The sequence below is a fragment of the Lepus europaeus genome, chromosome 2 (genome assembly GCF_033115175.1).
Source record: "Lepus europaeus isolate LE1 chromosome 2, mLepTim1.pri, whole genome shotgun sequence".
Classification (NCBI taxonomy): Eukaryota; Metazoa; Chordata; class Mammalia; order Lagomorpha; family Leporidae; genus Lepus; species Lepus europaeus.
Window position 1 is genome coordinate 146,187,732 of NC_084828.1, and position 13,889 is coordinate 146,201,620.

Genomic DNA, 13,889 nt, shown 5'->3' on the forward strand with positions numbered 1-13,889 from the left:
TCAGATGTCTGTCTTATTCTTTCCCCTTTAAAGTGAATGTGTCCTTGTTTTCAGCCAAAGGACATCAACAAAGTTTAACACAGTCCAAACTTCAAGGCTAAGGTACTGCCATATTGTCTCTGACTTCTTTTGTTGGGGAATGTTGTCAGAATATTTTTGCTGGTTTTTATAGGTAACCTGTCTTTGGTTGTCTTAAGATCTCTTTTCCTTTTGCCCCACCATTTCCCTTTGATATATCTGCTTGTAGACTCATTTTCATTTACTTTGATGAAATAAATTCTGCTTCCTGAATCTGAGGTTTAATGTCTGTCATCAGTTTCAGAAATTTGTATGACTGTTTCTCTTTGCATATTGTCTCTCTCCATGCTTTCTCCTCTCTGTAGCGTAGTGGGTAAAGCTGCCGCCTCTAGTGCTGGCATCCCATATGGGTGCTGGTTCGAGTCCTGGTAGTTCTACTTCTGATCCAGCTCTCTGTTATGGCCTGGGAAAGCAGTAGAAGATGGCTCAAGTCCTTGGGTCCCTGCACCAGTGTGGGAGACCTGGAAGAAGCTCCTGGTCCCTGGCTTCAGATTGGTGCAGCTCTAGCTGCTGAGGCCAAGTGGGGAATGAACCAGTGGATGCAAGACCTCTTTCTCTCTCTGCCTCTCCTTCTCTCTCTGTGTAACTCTGACTTTCAAATAAATAAATAAATCTTTTTGAAAAATGACACTCTTCTTAGAGGTGTATTAAATTCTCTCATTCTAGCTCCCATTTTGCTTAGCTTAATTGCTAATATTTCCACTTGTTACTTTCTCTGTCACAGCTCTGGGTAATTTCTGATAATGTATCTTCTGGCTCACTAATTCTCTGTCTAACCAGTCATTTGAATATTTAGCTTAAATGATACTTTTAATTTTCAAAAGTTCCTTATATTTCTCCTAAGAATTTAGTGTGTTTATAGTATCTATTTTTTGTCTCTTCTTAAAAGTTGAATTTTTCATTTCCTGGATTATTCTAGACATACATATTCTACATATCTATGGTCCATAATTCTTTCAGCTATGTTAGTATTGAGTCTAATCCTACAGTATTTTATTTTTTCTGAATCTCACAGATGATGGTATATCTGTCTGTGTGAGCTCATGCTTGGCAGAACTTAAATGTGGAGCTGCACCATTGCTCCCTGGGGTAGCAGTGTATTTCCCTGGAGAGATTTGTGCTTTGCTTCTGAAATCTAGGAACATATTTTCCCCCTACATTCTCTCACAAGAGAAATCCTTTATATTTATTTTAGTGCAAGATTGCTGGTCGTGATGCCTCTTGTTTTTGCTTTGTCTAAAATATCCTCGTTACATATTAGCTTTGGAAGGATATTTTCTCAAGATTTAGAAATCTTGGTAGGCCTTAACTATTTGTACTTTTTCTGGCATAATTGGAAATCATTCCATTCTCTTCAAACTTCCAACACTTTGGTTACAAAATCAGACGTCTTATTCTTTCTCCTTTGATGTAATGTGTCTTTCTTTTCAGGACATTCTTTACATATCTCTTGCTCTCTCTCTTTTCAGCAGTGTTACAATAATGTGTCCAGATATACATTTCTTTGACTTTTTATCCTGTCCAGTGTTACTGGAGCATATAGAATCTGTGGGTTTGTCATTTATCACTTTGGGGAAATTCTGGCCATTATTTCTTCTCATATTGTTTCTGTCACATCATTCTCTCCTTTCTCCTCCACGTGCATGTACGCAGGAAATACTTCTGCTTCCCACACTTCTTTAAAGATCTTTCTGTATTTCCTACCTATGTTTATCTTTATTTACTTCAACTTGGATTTCCTATTGACCTGTATTCCAGTTTCCTAGGTCTGTGCTCTTCTTTTCTCTTCAACCTCTAATTGTATTTTCTATTGTTCTATACTTTAATTCACTAATTCTCTTTTCTATAGTGTTTAACCTTTTGAAGGCCCCTTTAATGGGTTCTGAATTTGAAGACAATGCCCATTCTGAGTCCAGCATTGATTTCTATTTAATTATTCTCAATACATTATGACATTTTGGTGAATATGATTGTTATCTTTCTCCAGAGACTATCTACCTTCCCTTCTGCTGGGAAATGAAATCAGGAAATGTGCTGAGCTGAAGTATTCTCTACTGGACATAAACTTACATAAGAATATTAATTAAAATTGCTTGACATTCTTACTTATTGAGGATAATACCACTCAAGATATATACTAAATATTTAAGTATTCTTTTATTTTAAAAAATCTAATCCTAAAAATATCCACTGCCTATTTAACCTAGGGTTTGTGCTAAATAAGAATTGATTTCTATTCTCTTAGAATAGTTATTTATTAAATCAATCAAACACAGATGTAATTCTAGTATTATGCATTCTTCAAGACACTTGAAGTTTAGAGAAAGAATACACATACATAACTCGTGGTAAAATTCAAATTGGTGTCATACATCAGTGCCTTCAACTTCTCTGCTTTACCTTACCGTTTGATATGATCTGGACACGTGTACAGTAGACTGTAGGATGTAGGCAGTTCCACAGCCAACTGTCAGTCTACCATTTCTCTCACACCCAGGAGGACATATCCAACCACAAATGCTGCAGAGACCACTTGGGGATGCTGCTTATCCCCCAGTGGTTATCTCCGCTCTGGGAACAGCCTAAAACCATAGACTGCAGAGCGCATGTCTGTGCTATGCTGGGTCCAGTGTCCCCCGCTTTGCCCCCTGGATGAAGCCATTCTTCAGTGAAAGAGAAGGAGGCCAAAGAAGTCAGAATGTGAAGAGAATGAGAGTTTGAGTCCCTAGTTTCCACGGTTACACAAGAGAGGCCCTTGCGGTAGTTTAAAAATGTGTATACAAATTATTCTGATACTCCTCCCACTGAGAAGTAGGGTATATTTCCTCTCCTTTTGAATCTGAGAGGGCTTATGATTTGCTTGTAACCTGAGCAGTACAGCAGATGGAACATTGTAAGTCTTTCCAACAGTAGGTCATGAAAGGTGATACAGCTTCAACCTTGTTAGCTGGAGAAATCGCACCGAAGTCCTGAGCTGTCATGGAAGGAGCTCCGTTACTGTGAGACTGCCATGCTGTGAGGGTGCTCAGGCCATATGGAGGGGCCATGTATAGCCGCTCTGGTTGACAGCCCCAGCTGAGGTCCCAGATGATAGCTAACATCAGCCACCCAGGCACGCACCTGAAAAAACCTCCAGATAACTCCATCCCCCAACCATCAGGTCACTCTCGGCCATTGCTTCCTCCTGGCCAGAGCCCCGGTCATCAGAGAGCACAGCCATTCCCGTTGTGCCCTATCCAATTTCCCAGTCCGTATAGTTTGCAAGCATGATAAAATAGTTGCTATAAGCCACTAGACCTGGGGACAATACCTGACTCAGGAATAGTGACTAGAATACTCAATAACCTTCCAATAAATCCTCTTGTTGGCTTCAGCCAGTATGAGTTAGACTTTTGTTTTTGTCCAACCAATGAGACCTGACTAACCTGGCAAGGCAGTGAAAATGCTGTTATTGTGGGGATGAACCAGGTCTCCTTTAATTTATTTAAAAAAAAAGCACAAATGCTTATTTACTTTAATATTAGTCTCAGAACACTTTCTACTCAGCTGAAAATCAACAGCACCTACTGGTACATGGTCGTACAGGTTGAGAACAGTTGCTTTAAGGAAGTGACAAAGGGAGAAAGTTCTGTGGGAGAGCGGCGGATGGGAGGGGAGGGACTGTATTCAGTGGGTCTGGGGGAGAGAGCTGCGTATTTATTGTCCAAGCAGTCAGACCACCATGTTCTTGTCACACGGCAGCTTGGCTTTTGTGTTCAGGCTCTTCTTCTGTGCTGCCCTGCTGGCTCCTGCCTTACAGGGGGCCCAGTTTCCAGGAGCTGTGAGTCCTGCTGGTTTGTCTGCCCTGGCTGCTCTCATTACTTTTCTAGATCACCTGATCCCTGTGTGTAGCTCTCATCGTCCAGATGGTTGCCAAAAGCTCACGCTGCACCTCTTTTCCCACTGTGCGGGGCTGTCCGCAGCCCCCGCACGGTTTCCTTCAACCAGGATGGATTTCATGGGCGAACGTGAGTCCCGGTGGTAACTAAGAACTGTTTGCACTGACGGCTCAGGATAACTAATTAAATTGTCCATAGAAAACTGAAGCTTTCCTTAAAGCCAGAGTCCATTGCAACGTTTTCCTTCTGATCTTGAGTTTCAATCCTTTCAGGCACCCTTTGAACATGATAGCACGGTGGCTGGTGGCCAGCCTTCAAGGGAGACGCTGACCCGCCCTGCAGGTAGTGAAGGGGTGCCAGCTTGGCTCCTCTCTTGCACCCCCTAAACTGCTGTAATGCTTTCATTGTGTTTTTTGCCCCCAGCCATTTCCCAACATTTGACTCTACTTCTCACTTCCACTGTTGCTGCCATTCAGGTCCTGTTTACCTGTTTCTTTTCCATGGAATGCCTTTGCCTTTTCAGTTCTAAAACTTTTTTTTAGGTTCTTGCGTCCTGCTCCAAACCTCTCAGAGAAGTGACCCTACAGGAATCTGGAATATATTCTGGTTAAAGATTTAGGTACACACACACACACACACAGAGAGACACACACAATTTGGAACCCACACTGATCAGCGGCATTATTATTTCTGGAGCAGATAAATCTCCAGTTTAGGTAATGACCTCAGTGACCTGGGATGGACTTCACTGGTCAAGGGAGTCAAGGCTTATGGAGGATGTGTAGACCTAACTGGGTTTCTCGAGACTTGCAAACCCTCTCAGGCCCTAGACTATGGAAACTAATCATGTCTTGGCAGGGGTTCCCAGTTGCCCACAGAAGCAAATAGAAAGAGAGGCTTTGGAGCACACCAGAGAGCTGTGCCCAAATGCTAAGAGCTATGCGCCCTCACATGGGGCCACTGGGCCAGGCTGAACACCCACAAGAGGTGGGGCTGGTGGCTTGGCTAGTTGCTGAAGATAGCTGAGAGCAACAGGGTGCGTGAGAAAAGGCAGGAGGGCTCTGGGGGCAGGGCACAGGGCTTGTTGTAGAGCCTCAGGGGTGCACTGGGCAGGGAAGAGGGCTCACTGTAGGACATCGGTCACCAGAGCAGACCAAGGATGAGGGAGTGAAAGTAAGGGACCAGGGCATGGAAGGGGGGACAGGAGTAGGGGTCGGGGCACAGGAATCTGCTGACGGCAGATTGTGGCATTGGCATTGGTAGTCAGGGAGATGGCTCTCTCCCTGCCCACAGGGCTGTCCCAGCTTTCCCACAGAGGGCCTTTATTTGTGCCCAGGGTATCGCCCCACCCTTAGCATAAGGCAAAGAGATAACTAGGGCAGGGAGGTGGCCATGGCTCAAGTTCATGTTTGCAAAGTTCCTGCTTATTTGACCATCACAAGCTCTCCTCAAAGGAGGGGGAATGCCAGCATTCTCTGACTCAGCAGAGAGAGGGCAAGTGTGTCTCCTCTCACACCACTGTGCTAGTAAGTTGTGCTAAGTCCCCCAAATCTTTCACTAGGTTTGAAGCTCTAGATGTGTATTTTATATATATATACATATATATATATAAAGAATATGTAAAATATATTATTATTAAATATTATATATCAAGAATTTTTCTTATTTGAAAGTGTATTTTGTATTTGAATGTGTATTTTATATATATTTTAAGAATATATAAAATATATTATTATTAAATATTATTATTAAATATATATATTTTAAGAATTTTTCTTATTTGAAAGGCAGAGTCAGAGAGAGAGAGAGAGAGACAGACAGACAGACAGAGAGGTCTCCCACCTGCTGGTTCACTCCCCTAATGGCCATAGTAGCCTGGGCTGGGCAGGCTGAAGCCAGGAGCCAGAAACTTCATCCAGGTATCCCACGTGGGTTCAGGGGCCCAAAAACTTGTGCCATCTTCTGTTGCTTTCCCAGACACATTAGAAGGGAGCTGAATTGGAAGTGGGGCAGCCAGGACTTGGACCAGCACCCACAGGGTGCTGTTGGCTTAATCTGCTACTCCACAATGCCGGTCCTGTGTATTACATTTTAAAATTTATTTTACTTATGAGAGAGAGAGAGAGAGAACTTCCGTCCACTGGTTCACTCCCCAGTGTCTATAACAGCTAGGGCTGGGCCAAAACTCAATCCAGGTCTCCCCTGTGGGCAGCAAGAAGCCAGCCACTTGAGCCATTAGCTGTGGCTTCGCAGGGCACGCATTCCAGGAAGCTGGGATCTCAAGCAGGGCCTCCGATCCAGGCGCTCCCATTTGGGATGCAGGTGTCTCAACTGGCTTGTTCAATGCTAGGGCAAACACGCATCCCTTGATTTCTGTTTTATTTTTTTAAATAATATTTATTTATTTATTTGAAAGTCAGCATTACACAGAGAGAGGAGAGGCAGAGAGAGAGAGAGAGAGAGAGAGAGAGGTCTTCCATCTGCTGGTTCACTCCCCAATTGGCCGCAACGGCTGGAGCTGCACCAATCCGAAGCCAGGAGCCAGGAGTTTCTTCTGGGTCTCCCATGTGAATTCAGGGACCCAATGACTTAGGCCATCTTCTACTGCTTTCCCAGACCATAGCAGAGAGTAGGACAGGAAGTGGAGCAGCCGGGACTCAAACTGGCGCCCATGTGGGATGCTGGCACTGCAGATAGCGTCTTTACCCGCTACACCACAGAACTGGCCCCGATTTCTATTTTCAATAGTGAAAATCAATGGGTTAAAGTACAACTCTTCATTCAGAAAAATGAGAAGCTTGGTGAACAGTTGTATACTAATTAATGCAAACTTTAGGTTAATCTACACTTACTCTGTGTCTTATCACAAAGGTGACTTTCCAGATATATTCATTTGCTAAAAGAGGAAAAAAAACTAGCTTTCTTATCATATTAGAAGTTTTGTTCAATAATTCCCAGGACTTTTGAGGCCACTGGTAACCTTGAAAAAACTTATGGGGGAATATTCGAGCATTTACTGTAAACCCTGTATGTGTTTCCTCCAAGTTGTAATTTATGATTGTAGCAGGAAGTTGATTTTTATTCATCAACTTTGCAATCATTAACCTGTGACCACGACCTTATTGATCAAATTATAATGAACTCAACCAGCATAAAAGATTGTCTGAGAATCCGGAGTGTGCCTAAGGGCTTTTCCCTTTGAAAACATTATCTTACAAATAAAAAATAGGTTACTTTCCAAACACACACAGAATCTTGATTTTCCATAAACGCCAGGCTACTTCCCACCCCTGGCCCCGGGAGACTCTGCTTCCCCGCTCCTCCTCCTGCTCTTTCTTTCGTGGCTTCAGGCTCATCAGGCTCATCAGGCCTTCCCCAGCCTCCAGCTCAGGAGACTGAGGGCCCTGCCTCTGCATTCCAGAGCACTCCTAGCCTGTCTCATCATTTGATGAGGTCACACTGAGATGGGCTGCTTCCCAGCTCACTGTGAGAAGCCAGTGGATGGCGTCCTTGTCATCCGTGCACCCTGGGCACAACGTCTGCTGACCCACGTATTCCGCCAACTGCAGTGAGCGCAGAATTGGGCCTTCCTGGTCCAGCTCTCTTCCCACCCCTGCCCCAGGCTATCCCCTGAGTTTACAGCACCTGGGGTGGAAGTGTGTGCACGAGTGTGTGCTGTGTGTATATGTGTGGGGAGGGGCATAGATGAGTGACTTCACATTGAGTGCTCTGATAAACTGGAGTGACCCTGGGTGCCTACCATGGTAGACTCTTCTAATCATAAAGATTTCACTACAGGCCGCAGCCGCGGCTCAATAGGCCAATCCTCCGCCTGCGGCACCGGCACCCCGGGTTCTAGTCCAGGTTGGGGTGCCGGATTCTGTCCCGATTGCTCCTCTTCCAGTCCAGCTCTCTGCTGTGGCTCGGAAGTGCAGTGGAGGATGGCCCAAGTGCTTGGGCTCCTGCACCCTCAAGGGAGACCAGGAGAAGCAACTGGCTCCTGGCTTCGGATCAGTGCGGTGCACCAGCTGCAGCGGCCATTGGAGGGTGAACCAACAGAAAAGGAAGACCTTTCTCTCTGTCTCTCTCTCTCTCACTGTCTACTCTGCCTGTCAAAAAAATTTTTTTCACTGCAGTTCACTTGCCCTTAATTACCAACAGGTCTCAGCATGCCTACTGCTCCCCATTTATGGAGTACCTACTGAGCTCCAGGCCACACCCTAGGTGATTAGTTTGTGTGTTAATTTTAAAGCAGAATGGCCTGGGAAAGCAGTGGAAGATGGCCCAATTGCCTGGACCCCTGTACCCACATGGGAGACCCAGAAGAATCTCCTGGCTCCTGGCTTCAGATAGGCCCAGCCCCAGCCATATGACCATCTGGGGAGTAAACCAGTAAAATCAAGCAGATGAAAGACCTCTCTCTCGCTGTCTCTCCTTCTCTCTCTTTGTGACTCCGCCTTTCAAATAAATCTCTAAAATTTTTTTAAAGTGGTAGCCCCTGCACATTACAATTCTAGACTAACTGGTAGAGAGCCTTAATCAATGAAATCTACCAGCAGACTCGAACTTCATTCAAGCCATTTATTTCCACCTCCTCTCCCATTCAACCTGCTCTCGATGACTAATACGCCCTTCTTTCCCTGCCCCAATTTGTCTTTTTTTTGCAGAGGAACTAATGAGCAGGGAGAGGCCACTGGAAGACCGGGAGGAGGAAGAGGGGGCACTGGAGGAGGAGGAAGGGCAGGTGGCCGAGGGTGTGGGCACTCACAAACCAGGTCATTTATCTTGCACGTCCCTGAGTGGGTGTCCCAATTACTTAAGGTATTTTAGGTTCAAAGATCTGTCAAGACACCTTTTTCTGAAGGACCTGCTGCCTGCCCTATATCTGTCTTGTTTCTCAGCGGGAGATAATGATGTATGGTGCATAAATCTTTGCAGAGTGCCAATTAATGCCTGGTCTGCTTCTTTGAAGTGATGCGGGGACTCACTCCTCAGGCTGGGTTCTGCCTGAAAGCCGGAGGAGGAGGGCCTGCGTCTTTGGTTATGCAAGCTCCAGTCAGCTCACAGAGATGGGGGCTGGGGAAAGGCTGTGTTTTTTTGTTTTTTGTTTTTTTTTTTTGGCGGGGGGAGGGGTTTCTGGTGGGCAGGATGACTGGTGACAGCAGAGGAAGCCAGGCTGGGTTTTAGTTGTAGTCATGGAGAAGGACCCTATTAATCAAGAGCCTAATCAGCTGGCTCTGGGATATGATAGTGAGGGTGACCGTATAATTTATTGTCCAATCTAGGACACGTTGGAGACGGAAAAGTGAGGGCCATTAATAATTATGTCGAGAGAACAGGTGTAAATCGGGACTGTCCCCGGCAAACTAGGACATATGGTTACCCTAAGATAATATATTCACTTTATCAATGAATTCTCAGAAGCCTATGGAATAGGCTCACTCCACATATCACGTTCTTCAGGGAAAGTGGGTCTCATTGGACTGTCACTCTCCTACCTCTTTCTGCTCTGTGTGTTCGATACATGTACGCTATTTTGAGGGCTTTGTAAAAACAAACGTTTGAATGATGCGTAGACCTGGGTTTGTACCCCAGCACTGTCATTTACGAGTTGACATCATAGGAGTGTCCCAGATTTAGCACTAAAAGTCTCATGACCAAGGAAGTCCTTGCATCCCAGGCACCTCACGGGTGCCTTCAATGAGCATGGAGTACAGGTATGGCGAGCTCTAGGCAGTCACGATTAGGAGCCATCCCAGTGTGACCACCTGATTGGAGCCGTGGTGGGGACTGGTGCTGGAAGTGTTAGAGTGATGGGGACTCAGGCTGCTGCAGAGGGGCTCCCAGGAGGAGGCTGTGAGCAGGAGAGAGGGCCCAAGGGTTTCACTGGCCAGGCGGAGTGTTGATGGTGCAGCGGGCAAATGAAAGCAGAGTCAAAGGAAAGAAGAGAATGACCTTGACAATGGCCAGGAGGGAGGGCTGGAGGCGCAGCGGGAGTGAGGCTGGAGATACAGAGCAGCAGTGCAAATGCCCTGCAGGAAGCCCCTCCCCACTCTGAGGTCAGAAAAGAAGCACAAGAGACAGGGGCGGGGTTCCCGTGATTGGGCAAGGCATCCGATACGCAAGGGGAGCACCAGGAGACTTGGGCGGCCCAGGAAGGTGCTGGTGGTCCGAGAGACACCGGAGGTGCAAGAGCAGGGCTGCTGAGGCTCAGGGCTAGCTGAAGCCACGCAGGCCGTGAGTAGAGACCGTTCCCCACTCCCTCGTGCCAGTGCCGATCCCCACGGGTGGTGTCACTTGCAGTGAGCAGAGAAATGGACAGCGAGGACAAGGTAAGCTGGCCAGGAGGCCCTGATGCATGAGGGGCCCTTCCCAGGTGGGCCTGGCAGTCAGAGGTCTTCTGCAGGCTAAGGGCGCATGCTCCAAGGTTCAGGAGCTGCCTCCATTAGGGATGCTCTCACTGCATCCATTTTTTTTACATCAACGTAGGAAGAAAAAGGGAGAGGAAAGACAGCGGAGGGACCCAGGGAGAGCACACGTCTGCAAACCTCTCTTTGCATTCTAGCGTTTATATCTGCAAAATGAATCACTAGTTCCTAACTTTTTTTTTGTTGTCATAAATCCCTCTGATAATCCATTGAAAACTGGGGATGCATTCCAGAACAGTACACAGTTGTGTATGTGCCGTTTTCGTATAATTTTAGGAGATTCACGAGCACTTGGAAATCCATCCAAGAACCCTATTTTAAAAACTCAAGCATTAGGTGATGCATAAATTCCTTCCAAATTTTGTTTCCTCTGATTCTCCCATGGAGAAAGGGTAGGAAGGAGGGAGGGAGGGGATGCTGGTGGTTGGTGGTGGCTGATCCACTTGATTGTGGGACCTGGCACCTGCAGCCAGCACCCCAGTGTCTAGCTCTGGCAGCGACACCACCTCCCGACGAGCTACTGGAATGTAAGAACGCAGATTGATGAGAGCAATAAACCACTTTCAGATTCTCCGGGCGTGGGACGGCAGGTGTGCAGGGCAGGCAGCGTTCTCTGCCAGCCGGGGAGGAAGAACACCTTGGAGACTGGGCGTACTCCAGTGCTGGCTGTAGCTGAGCCAGTGGTGGGGACACTGCTTGCCTCCCAGTGCGGTAGCTGCTGCTCCCTGCATCTGGGGACGCGTGTGTCTCTGCATGGTGTCCTCTCGCAGCAGACAGCCTGGGGGGGGAGGCGTCGTCTGACCTTGAGACATGAGTAGGAAGGTACCTAGGGCACTTTCAGGGCCATCATCACCAGGGCTGCACTCACACTGGGCATGGAATGGCTGGTGGCTGAGCATAGTGGCACCAGTGAGGTGGCCCAAAGAAGGTGTGGCTGCGTTAGAAAGGAGCCTGTTCCCAACCTCCCAGCTGGGCTGGGACAAACCCTCACGTGGCTTCTTCCTCTGATGAGCTTGCAGGAGCGAGGACGCCTACTTTTCTTTTTTCCAGGAATAAAGAGAGAGGGCAGTGGCCCTCCCGCCTCCCCATGGATGGATAACCTCTCCTAAATGGGCTTGGTTGCCCCAGAAACACGAATCTCTCTGAGGAGCCAGGACCAGGTGTGAGAAGGGAGTGAGGTGGGAGGGAAATTCAGGGATCTCTGATGCTGAGCCAGAGACCCGAGGGGTGGGGTGCAAGCAGGGGTCACAACCAGGTAGGAGGGCCAATGTGAGGCCATCAAGGGCAGGCACGGATATGGGCTAGCCTCTGTGATGGAAGGCCCTGCCGCTGTTGCCACAGCAGGACAAGGGCTCAGGCAAGCCGCATGGATTCTCTGAGACTTGGTTTCCCCATAGGCAAGATAGGACTAGTAACTGCTCCCTGGCAAAGTAGTTGCTAGAACGGGAAATGAAGGCTGGCGCCGTGGCTCAACAGGCTAATCCTCCGCCTAGCGGCGCTGGCACACCGGGTTCTAGTCCCGGTCGGGGCGCCGGATTCTGTCCCGGTTGCCCCTCTTCCAGGCCAGCTCTCTGCTGTGGCCTGGGAGGGCAGTGGAGGATGGCCCAAGTGCTTGGGCCCTGCACCCCATGGGAGACCAGGAGAAGCACCTGGCTCCTGCCTTCAGATCAGTGCGGTGCGCCGGCTGCAGCGCACCGGCCGCGGCGGCCATTGGAGGGTGAACCAACGGCAAAAGAAGACCTTTCTCTCTGTCTCTCTCTCTCACTCTCCACTGTCAAAAAAAAAAAAAATTAAAAAAAAACCCAAAAAACAAAAAAGAACGGGAAATGAGTGTCAGTCACTGAACACATTGGTGGCACAAAGACGCTGCTGTGGTTAACAGTGGCTCCTTCTTACGGTGAGCCAGCTACCAAGCAAGGCCCTCGGAGGGGCTGGGGGAGTGACGGTTATGAAAATGAGCAGGGTACCTCTTAGCTCTCCATTTGCTCATAGCTTTGCAATTATCGTAGAAGTCAGACTGTGATGAGTGCTGTAATAAAGGGAACCACTGTTGCTGAATTCCTCCTGTGACCCCATAATTGCTCACTTGTGGAAGGCCTCTCAAGTGACCAAAGCCCTCCCAGGCAGGGATATTACAGAATCATGCTTCCAATTAATGTCTCCTAACTCGAATTACAATTGTGGGCTAGAATTTCTCAGGGTCACTGCCAACTGTTTCTCAGCTAACTGGGACTAAGAGTGCACAATGACACTCTTTAAGGATGTTTTCTAGAATACGGGGATATATGTGTAAGAGGAACCTTTTCTGCCATGGACTATTGAGCCACAGTGGGAAAAAATGGAGGGCCACCAAACTAAAGAGCAATTATATTTTCTTTCTTTTTTTTTTCCCTCCAGAGAATACAAAGCTCCCACTTATTCCCTTTCGTAATTAGAACAACTCTCAAGTTCAATAAATGAGATAACAACACCCCTTTGTTTATGTACAATCAGTTGTTATGGAAATAGATAAGTCAGGGTGCGGTGGAGAGAAATCAACCCAGGGAGGACCAGAGATGGAAGAAGAAAGACTGACAGGGAACACACAGGACTGGGAGGTAGAGACTCGGGCAACAAGCAGAGGCAAGTCAAGCCACAGAGAGGGGAGCACATGTATGTGTGTGTGTGTGCGTGTGTGTGTGTGATGAGATGGGAGCAGGGTGTGTGTGTGGTGAGATGGGAGCACGTGTGTGTGTGTGTGTGTGTGTGTGGTGAGATGGGAGCACTGGTTGTGTGTGTGTGTGTGTGGTGAGATGGGAGCAGGGTGTGTGTGTGTGGTGAGGTGGGAGCACGTGTGTGTGTGTGTGTGGTGAGGTGGGAGCAGGGTGTTGTGTGTGTGTGTGTGTGTCGTGTGAGGATGGGACTGAAAGAGGAAGGCCAGGGATATTCTAAGCCACACCCTCTGAATCCAGGACCAGTAAATCTTTTCTTTAAAGAGCCATTTAGTAAATATTTTTAGACTTTGTGGCCACAGTTCCTCTTGTAATTTTTCACTCTGCTATTACAGGGTAGAATCGGCCACAGGCAATGTATAAATGAATGGGCATACTGTGATCCAGTACAACTTTATTTAAAAGACAATTGGCAGGGCAGATCTGGCCCAAGTACTATAGTTTGAAAACCCTGATCTAAACCATGCCTCTTTCAAGAATCGACCATGCTGCCCCTCCTAGGTTCCCAAGGCAGTGATTCTCCCAGGAATTCTATATAGCTGGGGCCTTCTAGAAGGATCATGGCTGCCGTGAGGTCCACAACTCTGCAGACCACATAAACTGGCACCATTTCTCCCAGCAGGATGGAAGAGGCTTCATGTTGGGTGGTGATGGGGTGAGATGGACGGTGAGTGCACACAGGCCACCCACACCCAGCCAGCCAGCCAAGTGCAGGGCTGCAGCCCACACCCAGGGCTCACCAGGGCTCCCCGGTGAGCAGGTCTTCCAGGGCTGAGACTTCCACTCCAGCCCCT